Source organism: Pelodiscus sinensis, chromosome 3 (assembly GCF_052426305.1).
Source record: "Pelodiscus sinensis isolate ZL-2025 chromosome 3, ASM5242630v1, whole genome shotgun sequence".
NCBI classification, from domain to species: domain Eukaryota; kingdom Metazoa; phylum Chordata; order Testudines; family Trionychidae; genus Pelodiscus; species Pelodiscus sinensis.
Window position 1 is genome coordinate 112549636 of NC_143054.1, and position 17848 is coordinate 112567483.

At 39.4% G+C, this 17848-nt stretch overlaps 1 protein-coding gene across 3 annotated transcripts in view; it reads left to right on the forward strand.

Annotated features, from left to right (window-relative positions):
- The window catches only part of SCAF8 (SR-related CTD associated factor 8), a 204500-nt gene that overhangs the window by 119966 nt on the left and 66686 nt on the right, over positions 1–17848 (forward strand). For 2 of the 3 annotated variants that reach the window (XR_012902730.2, XM_075924487.2), the window contains one exon: positions 332–1435. The exons of the other annotated variant lie outside the window; for it this stretch is intronic. The gene's annotated coding sequence lies outside the window, so the exon portion shown is untranslated. Of the gene's footprint in view, positions 1–331; positions 1436–17848 lie in introns of those variants that run through there. 3 annotated transcript variants of the gene reach the window in all.

Consider the following 17848-nt stretch of genomic DNA (forward strand, 5'->3'; position numbering starts at 1 on the left):
AATAGCAGTTGTTCTTTACCTAAAGAACATTTATAAATATTTTTAAATATTATAAATTATGGAACAAAATAGGAGAATAGAAAATAAGAAGACTTGCTATTGGTTTCTGTCCTGGGTAGTGCTTTAGGAAGTGTTCAGTATAGAATACATTTCTTCTTTTTAGCATGCTAAGGATAAGAAAAACATTGAAAACTGCATCACAGATTCCTGATATTTACGAAATAGTTATTATTGAGTGACATCATCTCTCTTTTTCAGGGTTTTTTTTTTTTTTTAATTGGAAACACTCCCATGACCAGTGATGACTAGTTATTGTTCCTTTTGTCAACAGGCAAGATGATGGAGGAAGTTCTGGCAGCTTACCATGTCCCCGGCCCTGCAGAGTTAAATGAGGAGTGCTTCAATGTTCTAATGTGCATCACAACGGATCTTGTTTCTGAAGTGTTAGAAGGAACCCAGCATTACATGTGCACCAATACACTGTTTCCGATAGAACCCAGGGATGGCAAATTTATATACCAGTATTACCTGTCTGGTGCAGATTTAAATTTTATAAATTAAAACCATAAACTCTATGAGTTTCTAGATGTTATTTATGTTTTTTGAGGATGAACTCAGATGAAGAATTTTGCATCCATCAGAGAGACAGGCTCTTCTGCAGGACCAGAAGATCATATTGGACTGTAAATTGTAACTAGCTCTATTTGTAGCATATTCTAGTGCAAGTAATTGAAAGACAAGTTGCAAGAAGATCCTCCAGGGAATGAAACTCGTTTTGTTTTTATCCGCACATTTTAAGAAAAGGGTTCTTTTTTTAGAAGCAACCACTTTTACTTAACACTACATGTGCAGTCTTTGTGCAGCTCTTGACTGGTGACTATACTCCAGAGATGTTGGATCCTGAAAATATTTAGATTTGTGATTAATCTTGACATTGTCAAAGTTCCATGAAAATTAGACAGGAATCATTCCAGGGCCAAAATCTGACTAGACCTGTCCTGTCATTTCCTTTTAGTGTCCAAAGGGATTGGAAATAGGGATGGAAGTTGTATTGAAATATAAAATTATATTGTACCCATTTTTGATAAATGCACTTCCCCAAAAGTGCTGTGTGTCTCAAGAAAGGGTACACTTGCCTTGCCTAATCCCTCAAATGAAAGCTTTCCATTTAGGGTCAGTCTTGTTAATCTCCTAACTAGCTATAGAAAAGAAGAAACATGTATAATGTCCCACTGTCTGTGAAAAGGACATTTTGTCATTCCTCTATTTATTTTTGCTCTATCAAAATTAAAAAGTGCCAGTTATTTGGAATGCTGTATTCTGTGGTCTCTTGAAATTTGATTAGTGAGAACCTTTTGGCAAGATCATTCCCATTATGGTGTAACTGCATGGTGACCACAGCTATGGAGCTGTATAATAAAGATCTAAGTTCAAAGCTCTGTTTCTGATAATTTTCTCTAACCTTTACAATATGTCTTTAAAAACTTCCAATATATCCTCTTTGGGCTCAGTGCATTAGCTCAGTGCCCAGTAGCAATAGTCACACATTTTGGAAGCTTACTGTGGATGTTGATATTACAAATAACAATGGGTATTTTAAGAACCACTTCGTTGCATAAACTGACACTAGGCATTTAGACCTAGATTCTCTAAAGTTTGGGGAATTAGATGCCTAAACAACTTGAACGATCTGGGCCTTGGCACCTGTTTCTATGAAGAGTGACCCTACTCCTCGCAGGCCTATCTATGCAGTACACCTAAGCAGCAAGACTGAGCTTTTTTTCAATGAGACAGCTCAAGGGCTCCAGGTAACCTTTCATTATCTGTACATGGTTAGAACCATAGTTAATGTTAGTGGGGCTCTTCTAAAAAAGGGTGATAGAGTGAGCATGTGAGAGGAAAATATTTCTGCATTTTGGGCTTGATCTTACCTTATGTCATCACTTGTTCCAGAGCAAAATAAGAGCAAAGTGTGTATAATGTTTTCAAATCAGTTTAGTAGCGTTTTACATCCACTTTGCTTTGCTGTAAGGGATGGCACAAGCCCAAGGCCTTAGAGAATCCCGCCCTTCAAATGGAAGAGCTTTTTTTCTACTGAAACATTTGACTAGCATAAAAATCCAGTCTCCATTCGTTTCTAAAGTTTGAAAAATAGATAAAGCCTTTAGGATTGCCTCGACTTCCTCCACTATTGTTTTGTCCTTGTGTAGTCGTTCACATCAGAATGGTAGTGTTTAACATTCCTTCTGAACTCACACGTGAATGTCTATACTTGGTGCACTGTAAGGGAGAATCAGCCTCTAATTTGCAAGTGCCTGGTCCCACAACTTTCACATTGCATGACTGCTGTCTTTTTGCATTTTTCATTAGTAGTAAAATTCACCCTTTTAGTGATGTTACAAGGAGAAATAAAGAGCCAAAAAGAAACTCAGTCTGTGAAAATTAATACACTCCCCCCGTCCTTAAATTTACCCCATCACTACAGTAGCTGTGGCCCTTTGAGTGTAAGGGGAAATGATTTTACAGTTAAAAGATTATTCTATTTCTATTTGCATTTTTACGAGACTTTAATGGGGAGATGCAGAAATGAAAGATCATTGTATAGCTAAGATTTAGGTCTGCTCTGCACATAGATTTTGAGCCTATATCACCGTGTGGGTTAAAGATGTGATTTTTTTAAAACCCGATATCAGGTAGCAGTACAGCCCTTATTGTGGAGGCAGTGATGCTAGTATAAAAGAACCTTATATTGGCATAGCTATGATGATTCTTGGAGCACTCAGTGCTATGAGTCACCTTCTTTCTCCTATCTCCAACAAGAGGGAGGCTTTCATATGGTAGCTGGGTGTCCGCTCACTAATACCAGCAGCCTTGCAGCCAGTCAAGCACTTTTGCTGCAACTCACCCTAACTTCACTTTGCAGGTTAACAATTGGCACACCCGAGTGGCCATGTCCTTCTGAAGCATTATCCTGTGGTATCCAGTCCCTGACACTGGCTACTCATAGAAATTCCAGATCCTCTGCACCCAAAGGTGTAACATAACCTAGTATTCCAGTTTTTCCTTAAATTCCCACTCTGTAGCACACACCACTTGTCATAAAACAAAAGTAAGGTTTTATATAAAAAAATAAAAGTTTAACTAAAAGTGAAGAAATGTGATGGAAATAACTGGTTACAACACAAAACAAAATTGTAAAATGTGAATCTGGGTCTACACTTAGTGTTACTTTTCCTATCTAATGCAGTAGGCTTTCCCCCCAAAATTCAGTCTCTTGTAGAAATAGCAGTTTCACAAGAACCAGGCTCCAAAGATTCATGAAAGCCCCCTTGCTCTTTAAGCGGTTTTCCACAATACATGGATCCAAAGTGTCCTTCCCTGTACTCTGCTGTAATATTATCTTTCTTCATAGCCAGGATGCTTACTAGAATGTTCCTTTTCACCTCCAACTGGTTGCTATTGTTTGCCATTGTCTTTGATGATTTTCCATTGATTGCTCTGGGATGTAGCAAGAGCAGACAATAGGAACATGCATTACTTTGCTGGCTGACTAGGGACAGGTGACAAATATCACTTGTTTGAATGGGTCATTGCTGATGCCTGGTCTACACTAGAAAATTAGGTCAGCTTAACATGTCCATCAGGAGTGTGAAAAATCCATATGCCTGAGCAGTATAGTTAAGATGACCTAAAACTGCATGCAGACAGATCTTGGTCAATGGAATAATTCATCAACCTAGCTACTTCCTCTTGGGGAAGTGGATTACCTACACTAACGAGAGAATCCCTCCCCTCAGTGTAAATAATGTCTACTCTGAAGTGCTACAGCCTTTCATGCTGCCCTGCTGTAGTGTTTTAAGTGTGGCCATACCCTGAGACACGTTATCCCTTGTTGACTAATTTCTACTGAGTCCATAAAGCATACTTTCAATATAAATACATTATTCCTTAAATATTATCTATGCTAATGAATCTTAACAAGTTTCAAGCTTTCTGTAGCAAACTTTCATGTTTATTTTAGGGATAAATATCCTATGAGATGTGGCTTTGGTGCAGTATGTCAGGTCTGAGGTGAACATTGTTTGCAAAGAACAGGGGATCCTTTGCCAAGGTCTCTCTGGTTACCCTTCACTGAAAGAAATAAGCTATCCCACTATAAACACTTTTATAGTAATGAGTACTACTCAGGGGGTTGCACCACTGTAACAGCACTGATATAGTTAAGGCCGTGTAACTTTTGAGGGAAGACAGGGCCTTAGCTATAACTGTGGCATAAAAAGCTCCCTAATGCAGAGCACTGATAAGAGATGCAGCTGGCCACCATACATGGATAAGGTTCTGTGCCAGTGCTTGGTATGGGTGGCCCACTCCTCCCTTTTTGCCCCCACCCCTTTCTGCCCTCCTCCCCACAAGAGCTCAATCCTCCCCCCTGCCGTAGCCCCAGGCCCCAGCACTGGACAGTTAGGAGTGTGAGGGTTAAGACTCCAGTCCCTTTGGGCTGCAGCCAGCACCCACAGCCCCTGGGCAGTACAGCCACAGCACACTCAGGCTCCAGTCCCAGGGATTTGGCGGTCGGGCAGCACAGTGGCCATGCTCCAAGCTCCCCACAAGCCATGTGCCCTGACTTCTACACCAAACCCCAACATCCTCCAGCCCTCTGTCCTGAGCTTCCCCCCCCCCCAACACTACTATCCCCCACCCTAAGCCTCCTGCACTCTATCCCAGATTTAAATCATAGGTACTATCATATCGCAATCCTCTACTGCAATTCCCTGCATGGGGTTGCAATATGACAGTACCAGTAAGAAATTTAACTTACTTTCACACCAAGAAGAGGCCTAAATGTGTGAACAACTGAAGCCATCAAATTCGTAGGGCTGTTGTCCAAAGTGACTATGACACAATTTGTATTCAAGTGTCAAACCAGAAATGCGGAAGAAGTAGTGCCCACCTCAGAAAAGCTGACAGACCTCTTTTGTCTGTGCAGTTGCACGCTGTGCCATATGCCCGGGTGTTCTCTTAGAAGTCAGTTTTTGAAAAGAAGGTGCCTAACTGTGGCCCCATCTGTTGAAGGAACGATTTTAAAAAACAAGAAAATCCCATGGCACTCTAATAAGGGCAGAGGGTGGAGCTTTTTGTTCCCTGGATGAATCCCCTTTTCAGATGTGTCCTCGCCCTTTGCCTCAGCATCTGCAAAAGAACCTCTCTGTCAATGGGCATGAATATTTAAAGGGCTCCACGGCCTTCCTCTCTTCAATCAGTTTCAAAAGTAATTGTTCTCTGATGACTTTCTACATTTTGATGCATGCTACAGATAGCTTCATACACAGCATTAGCTGACTTTGATAAGTTGAATTAATTCAATATTTGCACAATTAGAACAAATACTTAATGTGGATTTGTGTAATTAGCCAGCAAAACACTAACTTTGCAGACTGAATTCCAGTATGAAGTTCACATTAAATAAGATGATTGTAAGTAGATTCCTTAGCAGACAATAGTGCCTCCCAAAATAAGGAGAACATCAGTTTTGGCATAATTTTATCTTAGACATGAAATAGTAGGTACATGACAGCTTTTCTATCCATTGTTGTTTGAGTATCAGACTTTTTGTTCTCATAGAAAGAGTGAACATTTTGGGTCACAGCAGGGGTTTTGATGGTAAAAATATGATGGTGTTTCCAAATGTTTGGATGCAGTTTTGTTCCTACTACCTGTCTCCAAAGCTTCAAAAATACCACTTATTTCCACAATTACATATCACACTTCAGATTGCTCAGGCTTAAAATTGACTTTCTTTTGAAATATATATATTTGAGCAAGCAGCATTGCCAATCCATGTAATTAATATGAGGGGAAAACCTCAACAGTTGATCCATAATGTAGTGGCTCAGTTGTTGTTAATGTGCTGCTTGGCACACAAAGAAGGAATCCAAAGGTTATAAGAAATAAATTACCAAGGATCTGTACATAGTTTCACATTTAAAAATTACTATTGCGACTTTCATCCAAGAATCTTAAATTGCTTTACAAACATTAAATAATGTCACACAAAATCCCCATGAAGTAGGTATCACTACCTGTCTGTTAGACCTATGTGATTTCTCGACTATCCCACAATAAATCAGGGGCTGAGGTAGCATCCAGGACAACTACTGCTGTGCTCAAAAATATCAAAAACAACAGATGAACAAAATAACACAAAACAGAATTTATGTAAAAATCCCCTTTTCCAGGAGGTTTTCTTCACACTATACTTTCTCACCATTGCACTTTTTCTTTTAAATAAAGGGATCCTTTCCATGGAGTTTACCCCCACCCTGCTGCATCTGTCTTCCCCGCCTCCCACATAATATCAGGTTCTACTAGCCCCAGAATCATAGAAATGTAGGTCGGGAAGTGATCTTGGTAGGTCATCTGGTCCAGTTCCCTACACTGAAGTAGGACCAAGACCATCTCTAGCAGGAGGTATTTGTCTAACTGTTCTTAATCCTCCAAAGACAGAGATTCCAACACTCACCGGGGTAATGTGATGCAGTGTTTAGCTACCGTTGTAATTAGGTATTCTTTACATTTACTGTGTGGCAACTATAACATCTGGGGACTATAATTTTCATTCTTCAGTATTTGGCAGCTCCAGGCCAATTACTGTACATTTATCAGACCTTTTCCTTTTTGGCACATTCAAACCAACCTCCTCCTAAACATGAGGTTGGAGTGACCATGATCACTTTTAACAAGTCATGGCTGGTGAATGCGAAAGGAGAAAGCACTTTCAAGCTCCAGAATGGATGAAAGAAGAATGGAGTGTTGGAATTTGCATAAGGAGTTCTGGGCATTCCCTGGATGTGTATATGCAGTGACTCCAGCCCTCATGTGCCTGAGTACAACATAAAGAGAATATTAACACTACCTCTACATCATCAGTTAATTCTCAAGATCGTGTTACTCCAATTTCCCATACCAGTTGAGAAGTAAAAGCACAACTGAAACAAGGCCTGAGAGATGGACATGATGGTTTTTGTGGGAAGGGTCCAAAAAGCCAGTAGTAGAAGTGATTAGTGTAATTCTGCCCTCTGTGAAGAATTTCCCAAAGTGTCTATTTAACTTGAAAAAAAAGAAAGGCCACCTTGCACTAACCCAGGCACACATTTAAAGAATGAGCTGACAAAGTCAGAAAACTGCAGAGAAGCATAGTAACTCGAAGATCTACCAATTACTATATATCCATTTTTTAAGGAGGGTTGTTTATGGCCAAAAAAGCAATATTTTCTATTTCTATTAACATTTTTATTGTAATTTATTAGCATCAGCAGTCAACAAAGCACAAATTAATCCTTCTACATCTAACAGTGACAAGAACAACAACATAGCATTGTTAGCTTCAAGTCCACGGGAAATAGTAATTTCAGCAGAATCAGTACTAACTTTTAATGACTGTAATTGACTTGTTCTTGCTGACTGTCAGATATACATTCTTCATAATGGTAAACCAATGATCTGCTGAGATAGCTTCTAAGAGAGAAGGGCTGCAATGATTAGTTCATGACCGTCTACAACCGATTTAATGTTAGATGATCCTCTAAGCATTTTAGGGAAGCTATAGGGCAACCATCACAATAAGACCCAGTGAAGCTGGACAAATTCAAACCAGAAATATGATACAAATTTTGAATAGTCAGGGTAATTAACCACTGGCACAACTTATCTAGGCATGTAATGGATTTTCTATCATCTGAAATCTTTAAAATGAAGATTAGAGGCCTATTTAAAGATACGTTCTAACTCAGTCAGAAGTTGATGCAGGATTCAGTGAAATTCTACGGTATGCCTTACTTCAGAAATCAGACTAGATTATTATAATGTTCCCATCTGGTTCAAAAATCTATTAATTTACTATAAGAACCTTTTATATTGGCCACCATTAACATTTTCTCAATTATTACTTACTTGTAAGTCTTTTATATTTATAGTAAGTAGGTGAGAGATGTAGCAGGCATAGAAATGCAAATACCATAATAATATTATTTGAAATGGCACCATGATAAAGGTTTTAATTACATCTACTGTGTATCATTTCAATGACAACAATTTCCCTTGAAATAAGAAACATATGTTCTACATCACCTACATCATCCAGTAAAATCAACCAAGAAAAAACCCTATGCCTGGGAAATAAAACTAAAATCAGACTGGACTGGAAAGATGTCCATTTTTTTAGATAGTTCAATTACTCAGTTCTATAAGATACATTTTGTTTAATAAAATATTCAAGGCATGAAACCAGTCTCATTCCAGCTGGGGCAGGCAGCCTCCAGAGTGGATCTGCAGGCACAGTGTTGTACTGGGTGCATAGATGACTTCCAGGTTGTGGACCTCACTGGTTAAGCATGCCTGAGGTCATATGGCAGAATGGGCATTTAATAAGACCAGCTGATACACCTTCTGCATACCAGGGTGGCCCATGAGCAGGCATAATATCCAACTTTGCTTCAGCTCAGGGAAATGATTTGAGAATATGTAAAGGGATGCTCTTAATGCTGAGAGCCAAGAGGAACTTGCGGAAGATCCTGGAACTCTTGCAAGGGGCAGGTGTCGCTGCTGAATCTAGATTTAATTCATTTTTTTGAAATGAAAAACTTGCTACATTTCAAGTTTGATGTCACTTGAAGTTGTGATGTTCTGTTTCCTTAATCTGCAGTGCACTTAACTCATTTCTTACTTTCTTTTAGCAAGGACAGAGCTATATTTACTCAGCTGTTAAATTAATGAATATCAGAGCAAAGACTTATTCATACCTCAGGATAATTTCTTAGGCAATTTCACAAAGTCTTCTACTGTGAGCCTTATAGCAAGGAATTAATCATTACCTTTACATTGGCCCACTATCATGTCAGAATATTAATTGTCATTTACTAAACACTGCAATTTATTATGGTCAATTAAAAGGGCTGTTTTGCTATTCATTTTAAATCGTTCCAACTTTTGAGTTCTAGAAGTGATGGCATTTCTCTATCCACAGGCACAGTGGTAAGAAGGATGAGAGAAAGAATGAACCCCAAGTAATAGGTATCAGTCACATTGCTTAACACACTAATGAGATGCTATGGTGATGAGGGCAGTATAATAACCTGAACAGAATAAAAGGATGAACTTCACTTCAGTGCCTGGCTAGTACTGTACCGAATATGGTGGTTGTACTAACAAATGGTCTAAGAGTCCAGACAACAATTTAACCCAGAAATACCATGGATCAACTGTGTGGAAATACAGGGTGGTGTACAATACCTTTTCTTGACATGTTATTGTGTTTCTTGCATTTCGTGAATCCCTAAGGGAAAATTCAGTTGAAAATTCTCAGCTGGTTCCTATTGGTTCCAGATGGTAGAGTAGGTTTTGTAGCCGAATAGGAGATCTATTTGGCTACTGATTATTTAGGTTTATTGATCTTCCAGTAAAAACTAACAGAGACCAGTAGAAAACAATAGAGGCCCAGTTGAAGAACGGAACCTACTTGAACTGCACAAGGAATCATAACACCTAGAGAGGGTTATTGCCTTTCAGTCTTTGGAAAAGGGCCTTGCAGAGGGATCAGAGCCAAAATACCAAGTTTGCATAGGTTGACTCTATATTGATCTTTCCTCCCACTCATAATCTGATTCAATTTGTGCATAGGTAAGGGAAAAACTATGCTTTGAGTCAGAAGAGGCAAGGGAGTAGACATGAATATACAGTTGTGTTCCATTACAACTATCATGAATATTGCTGATCCTGAAAGTCTTATAAGCAGAACCCTTGCCACCATTTTCTGGTAACTCTGTATAAATTCCTTGGAGGGCAATCAAACATAGTAGTGTCAGTCTGAGGTTGAAAGCCCAGCCCTGTGTGTGTGGTAATCTTTGATCTTTACTATATACTCAGGTTAGTCCTTAGTACCCATCTATCTTCATCTTCCAGGGGAGTCTGAGGAGGAATAGTTGAGGTTTGAGCTCCAGGAGCAAAGCAAAGAAATTATTTCAGCCCTTGAATAAAACCTTGCTTTGACAGCTGCTGAACTGTGAAATTTGAGGAGAACTTTGGATTTATGCTGAGTAGAGTCTTGCAATAAAAGTTTTACTTCCCTTTTAGGTTTCAGATATTTCATGTAATAATTGGGACATTTAGCAATATGCTTAAAATCAAATGTAGTTTCCTTTCCGTTTGCAATCCCAATACTGCCAAATTCACCATTCTCTGTACTTGTAATAATTGTGAGTCTTTCCAATCCAGCTGTGCTCTGATTAATACATGGCTTATTAAACACCGTTTACATTTTGCATCAGAACATTATTTTTGAAATGTCACCCTCAGACTCGAAATCTAAGTTTTTCAGGTTCATATAGTTTTTGGAGGGTAACCTCCTTTGGTTCAAAAGGATAATACTTGGACATTAAATAGCACCTTTTATCTGCACTTCCCAGAAGACTGTACAAGATCACTTATACTTATCCTGTCTATGTGGGGAGAGATGGAAAGGTGCAATAGGTCTTCCCTTCCTAATTGTCACCCCTACTCAAGCGGCTGTTCTTGCTGTCACAATTCCTGCATGTAGGGTAACAATCCTACTTAGCACCACAGGGCAAGCAAGATACCCCAAAGAAGGGTGCAGCTATGCCTTGCTAAAGGTCTTGTAACGAGTCAATGGAGTAATGCAGCTTGTAAAAGCTCTCGTGATTGCGGCTGAGAATTACAGCTATGCAGTCTCTTAGGGAGCATTAATGAGTTGTCCTGATGAAGACAAAGATAAAGAGTGGCCACGCAAACATATATATTCAATATATCAGTTTGGGTTTAGTCAAGACTGAATAAAGTATTGCACTCTTTGGGAGCCCTGGATGAAAAATATTTCTCAAAGAGAGCTTTCCTACTTTGCAAAAGCTATACACATAGCTAAATCTTATTCTTTCCCTTTAAAGAAACATGACAACTCTCTCTTGGCTCATGCTTCTACGGCACATTCTCCTCCCACTGTCAATATCTGTAGTACTTTCAGCAACAAATTTACTTAGGACTTGCTTGGTTTCTCTATATTTTTTCATATTTTTATTTGGTGATTAATTTCTGTGATTGTTGTGAGAGAATTAAGGTGTGTAGGCTGGAGGGGGGGAGTGGAATCAGTAGGGTTCTGTATTGGTTCTCTTTTATAGATTAGCTGTAGACTTTCTGAATTCTTTTAGCCTGTATCTCCTGCAGCTGATTGTTCTAGCTCACAGATACCACACCAGTCAGCCAGAAAATTATCACCATGATGTGAAGTTGTGATTTCTGAGCACTAGAGGGAGCTCTTTTCCAATATTACCACTTACTCAGTTCATTGAGTCCTGACAAAGGTCTATTTTAAAATACATTATAGTAGAACTTTTTTTTCACCAGTATATCGTTCATAAATACATTAGGATACGCTATGTGGAATATGTAAAAAACAAAAATTGTTAATCCAACATTGTGTTAGTCAAGGCTTTTTAGACATTCCATGTATTTGTTGTCACTTTTTTTCTCTCATTTCTGTCTTTCCAAAGACTTAGAAGATTCAGATTTATTTTCTGAAATTATTTGTTAACAAATATTTGAATAGTTAAAAACTCAAGAGATAGCTTGAAATTCAAACTAAATTTCAAACTTTATTGTCAGATGGTTTCAACAAAAATACCGGACACACTTGACATTACATCACAATCTATATTACATCTTCTTTAGAAAATACTGGGCATTTAAATTTTCTCATTTATATTTTCTCAATTTGTTTCCCAATCAGAAAGCTCAAATACTGGACTGTCCAGTTCAAAAATGGATACCTGGCAACCCTACCCACATTATTAAGGGTTGTACAAGAGCATATTGTTTTAATTTAAGATGGTTTCCCCTCTCTCTAAAATGCCTTCTCTCCAAACCATTAATTACTTAGCATAGTGATTTTTCTTCGGGAGTAGCCAAAAGTGGGATGACTAGAAGAACCCAGACCTTTTTCAACTTCTGACTGAGCCAGTGGACCCTGTCAGTGGAGTTATATCAGTGTAAAATCAATACAAATAAGGTCATGATCAGGTCTCAAGAGTGTGAACTCTTCGGCAGGCTACACTGAAAAAGCCATCAAGATCGCCAACCTGATGTAAAAGTGGTGAAGTCTTTTAGCAGTGAAGACTTTGTGAGCTACAGAGCCAGCTCTGAGAAGTTTCCTGTGTACATATTGGAAAGGGCAGTTGTGATCAGGCAGGGGTAGGAGTACTGCCAATGGAGCCATAATTATCTGGAGTCCCCAGCCACCCCCACAAAGGGACAAGGTGTCACAGATCTCCCTAGAACAAAGCCCAGTTATTTGGGAGCACTTTGAGAACGGGCTTTGCCACTTATTGACTACAGGTTGCACCTCCCCAAACTGTGATTCTCTGGCTAGCAAATTCTGGCAGGACCTGGATATTCCTGGAGCAGAGAGCCCCAGGGCCAGAAGCCTAGTGGCAGGTGTCCAGCAGCTCAGCCCAGGCTAGAGCCAGTGATGGTGGGGCTGAAGACCCCAGCCAGGGTCACAGCCAGTGTCTGGCAACCCAGTTGGAGCCATGGCCGGCAGCAGCCTGGCCAGGGCTGGTAGCTCAAACAGTCCATAGGCAGGGTGGCTGGCCAGGGCAGAAGCAGGGAAGGGTAGCAGGCCAGGGGGCAGGTGGCAGGGGTCCTCCTCTGGTCTGGAAAATTCTCCTGTTTGGGACTGGTCAGGTCCCAAAGGTGCCAAAACAGGGAGGTCAAACCTGTATGAAGTTAGTCTACATACTGCTGGTTGTGTGTGCATGTATCTAGGCTAGCATGCCAATGAATTATAGTAAATTCTTCACCCTGATTGAGCTTTTTGAAAAGCCCTCTTGTTGCCAGAACATGTTTTCAGGTTTTGTTTTCTCTCCATGTAAATCATAATGCAAGAGGGGACAATTACAGAGAAGGAAATGGTTAAATGTGTCACCAAAAGTCATAGTTTGTATGGAAAAACAAAATGCTTCAAAGAGCATTACGTATGCACAAAATCAGGCCAGTTTTTTTTTTCTTAAATGCTGCCAAGGATGCCAAATTCTACAGATAATAAATTGTACACATATGCCAAAACTTTTCATACCATTCAACGTTTGCTCGATATGACTTTAATTATGTACAGTTTGGATAGCTGGAAAACTACAATTACATATTACAAAGACAAAGGCAAATCCTGAGATGATTGTTGCTGCTTGGGGTTAAAACATATGCAAATGACATTGAAACCTCTTTCAATGAATCACTTCTGGAATGTGTTGATTTCTTTAACTCCTCTGGAATCGTGACATGACTAATCTCCAACCCAGAGACCAAACTGACTGTTTGAATGGAAAATGTCAGCTGAAACAGGCTCTTGGAAGAACTGCAAGGTCTGTTTTTATTCTAGACGTGAAGTCTGATTCACCATTGCTTTGCAAAGTTACTGCAAAACACAATAATCCTAACTGGGTAATGTTATGCACTCATTTTGCAGTGGTGTAAATGACTACATAAGATGCAAGGAGATGGTGAATTTTGTCATTAACCTGGTTTTTTTTTAAATGGATTGTCCTTTCTGCTTATATTATTTATATAGTATGTACCGATTACTCTAAGGCTCCTAAGTCACATTGGTGTTGAAAAAATTATTCAAAAGGCACATTCGTTCTTGTTCAGTTAAGAATCTACAAGCTTTACTTCTGATTCACATTGGAAGAGACTCTGATCATATCAGTTGTTCCAACATTTGGATACTTAACAAAATTGATGGCATGATCTGATGCATAACTAATGCATTTATTCATTTAAGCATCTATTTTGATGCTGATGGAAGTTACCAAAGAAGAGTCTTTAGAGTATACTAATTGGTATTTTCTAGATAATGTTTTAGGACTATCTTTTTTAAAAGTCCACTTCAGTAAGACTCTATTAAAACAGCTCTGTGTTGTAATATTAACAATGTTTAATTTAAGTTATGACCACACTGTACTTTGTAATTTCCATGGCTACTACACATCTGTTGGAGAGAGCTAGTTGAACTGTTCAATCTCAAATATATTCATTACTGACATAGCCCCTCTTTTTGTTAGCTAGTCATTTGTAAACTGATCTTTATTCTTCCAATGCATTCATTATTCCTACATTGTTACCAAAAAACCTGAACAAATTTTCACACTAGGTACTATGTCCACTATAGCTATTTACTAGTTATTGTGTGGACACAATGAGAGAGTGCAGGGAATAAATAGCTATGCCTGCATTCTGATCACTTTGACACTCATTTGTTCCCTGGAAAAAGATGACTGGGATAATTAAAAGTAATTAACTGATCAGGCTGGTGGGCTGGGTGAGCTAATTAGCTCAATAGGGATACAGAAGCACAGGAAGGACCGGCTGAGGAAGAGAGCCCAAATTTTCATCTAAAATATTATTCACATTAAAATAGTACAACTTTTGAGAGTTAAGATGGTTTTAACTAATAGCTAGTAGGGGGTCTGAATACTCAAGGATAATGATAACTCATGGATAATGTAAAAAAGTAGTTGTCAATTGGGATTAATTATTGAATGGGGGAGTTTTGCAGGGACTGTAGGCCCAATACTAGTCAATATTTTCATCAGTGATCTTGAAGTAAATATAAAAATCAGTGTTGATAAGATTTGCAGATGACATGAAGATTGGTGAAGTGGTAAATAACAGTGAGAACAGGCCAGTGATACAGCATGATTGAGAATGCTTGATAAGCTAGGCCCACTCAAACAAAATGTGTTTTAAAGAAGCCAAATTCAAAGTTATACATCTAGCTACAAGAAATTCAGGTCCTACGTCAGGATGGGGGGAAACAGTGACTCTGAAATAGAATTGGGGTCATAGCAAACAAACAACCCAATATCAGCCTCCCTTCCCCCGCCATGTGATTCTGTAGCAAAAAGGGCCAGTGCAATCTTTGGATACATAAACAAGGGTAAACATTGGTAGTGGACTAGTGCGTTACATTCTGCTCTCCATGTGTCTATGGCATTAACCATGGCTGTTATCATTAGACCTGGGTACATATCAGATCAGATCTGAACCCTAAACTTAGGGTACGTCTAGACTACATGCCTCTGTCGCCAGAGGCATGTCGATTAGGCTGCCAGACATAGTAAAATGAAGCAGCGATTTAAATAATCGCCGCTTCATTTAAATTTACATGGCTGCCGCGCTGAGCCGACAAACAGCTGATCAGCTGTTTGTCGGCTCAGCGCGATAGTCTGGACGCGTGGGTGGCGACATCAAAGGTATTTGTCGACCACCCAGGTAAACCTCATTCCAGGAGGCATACCTGGGTGGTCGACAAATACCTTTGATGTCGACACCCGCGCATCCAGACTATTGCGCTGAGCCGACAAACAGCTGATCAGCTGGCTCAGCGCGGCAGCCATGTAAATTTAAATGAAGCGGCGATTATTTAAATCGCCACTTCATTTTACTATGCCTGGTAGCCTAATCTACATGCCTCTGGCGACAGAGGCATGTAGTCTAGACATACCCTTAGATTCAAACACTGTAGCTCAGGACCATCTCTAATTATAATGTCAGTACTATGTTTTCCTCCTGCTGCTCTGTTAGCATTAAGCATCATTTCAATATGATATTCAGCAGGAACAACACAGTGCAAGAGAGTCGTCAGCAACCATCATGTTGAAAAACAGTCTAGCGATAGAAACAAAAATATTTCTCCACTCTCTTCCCAGGCAACTATATTGTCACCTACCTAATAGGTTGATTTTAGAACAGGCCCTCATGTGATGCTAGCATGAATTTTTACTGTACTTAATTCTACCCAATGGCTATCAGAACAATCACCCAGGAAAGAACATTTTCCCTAAGACTCAACAGTGAATGTTTGAGCTTTTAACTCAGTGTCACCAATGTGTTCCGGGATAGTAGTGATATGAAACAGCTATTGTCAGACAGTGGTTTGAGGGCCTACGTGGAATAAGTCAATGGACTAAGCCAGTTTACAATCAACAGTCACAAAAAACATGTTCACAGCTGACACTGATACCCTCAAGAAGATTCAGGCAAAGGCCAGTGGTGATGATAGATTGAACCAAGTGATTAACTTTCACTCACAGAGGTGGCCATAGAACAAGGATACAACACAATATATTAGTGCAACCACTTAGGGTCCTGTTTCTAAGCATATTATACAAGTTCTGTGAATAAAGGGAAAGTTTCAATCTCAAATGCTATCTGATACTTACTTTCCACTAGCATTAAACACTTCTCTATATGGAGGAAGAAACCTCTTTCCTTCTGAATTTTGTATGGTGTTCAGCTTCAATGGAGTAAAGATGGATCCATGTCTGTCTGCTGTCAGCTTGCAGTGAAAATGTATTCTGGTTCTCTTTGGAAGTGTGTTGTTCATTGCCCCACTGTACAACATGTGGTGTCACAAAAACTGTATGACTGAACATAATATAAACACTTCAGAGGGGTAGCTGAGTTAGTTTGTAAGTGGAAAAACTCAAAAAACAACAAATAGTCTAGCAGCACATTAAATACTAACAAAACATGTAGATGGTATCATGTGCTTTCGTGGGTAAAACCCACTTCTTCAGATGACAGTTAGCTAAAGGACATTACTGTATTTCTCAGGAACAGTATGAATACCTAATACAGTACAGAAGGGCAAATGTACTTGCCATATGTTGGCTGCTTTTGTATAGAAGAGTGTATATACTTAACAATGGTTGGTGGATTGTACTGTATTCTGCCACAATATAGCACAATTATCAAACACCAATTTCAGATTTATTGTAATGCTCATCCCTCTTAGATGATATTCCACTATTCCGCAATGGGTAGGGTTTCTAAGCTACCTCTGTTGTTGCTGGCAACCATGGAGATTAACACATCATAATACTGCTGAGTTCCGCAGAGTACACCAGAGTGTACTGCCTCTCTCTGCAGTCTGCCCTGGAGAGAGGTATCACGCTGGGATGTCAAACTGGTGAACTTAATTGAAAGGAAGATGTGTTGATTTAGCAGCAGTGCAGGCAGCCTTATATATTAGAGGAGCTCCAGGCTGCTTAGTCCTTGGGGAGCCAGCTGTCAAACTGTGGTCTGGAATGAGGCCTTGGCAAACTGCAGACATTGTACTGGGATAGGTTTCCTCCATGCTAATACATATAGTGGAAACCCATCTATTTACCTCTGGTAAGAAATGCCAGTTTTGTTTTGTTTTTTACATCTTTTGGAAATACATTGTTTCAAAGTAAACACCCACACATATGCTTGTCCTGGCTTTTTAGAGACCATTTCTGTTCCAGATGGTGGTTTTTGTTTTCTTTAAGCACCTAAATAATTCTTGAAGCAAATAAATAAAAGGGATTGAAAGCCTGTATTCAGAGGAGGGTAAGGCAAAATAGTGGAAGACTTAGTGAGGTGTGGAAGCCTGTCCAACATGACTGTTGTCTTTTGCTTCTCCACTTCATTTCAACTGGGAAAAGGCGATGGTATTGGATAAGGAGGAAAGAACTCTATGTAAATCCTAGCTGTGAGCCTGTGATCAGGCATTTTATGGAAAGGAGGTTCTTTGCATCTAATGTTTGACACCTGTAGCCAGGTATGGAGAAGCTGCAGGTTGTTGTCTGTTCCATTTCTTATTTTAAAATATACATGGGCAGCTTTATTTATAATCTTTGCTCATTGTTTGGGGAAAATTCAGTGCTTTATGAAAATACTGTATTGAGATCCCGGGAAGCAACAGTAATTCAATCTTCCTCAGACTGCGTCACCCTCGGTCTGTAGCAACCATATCAAGAGT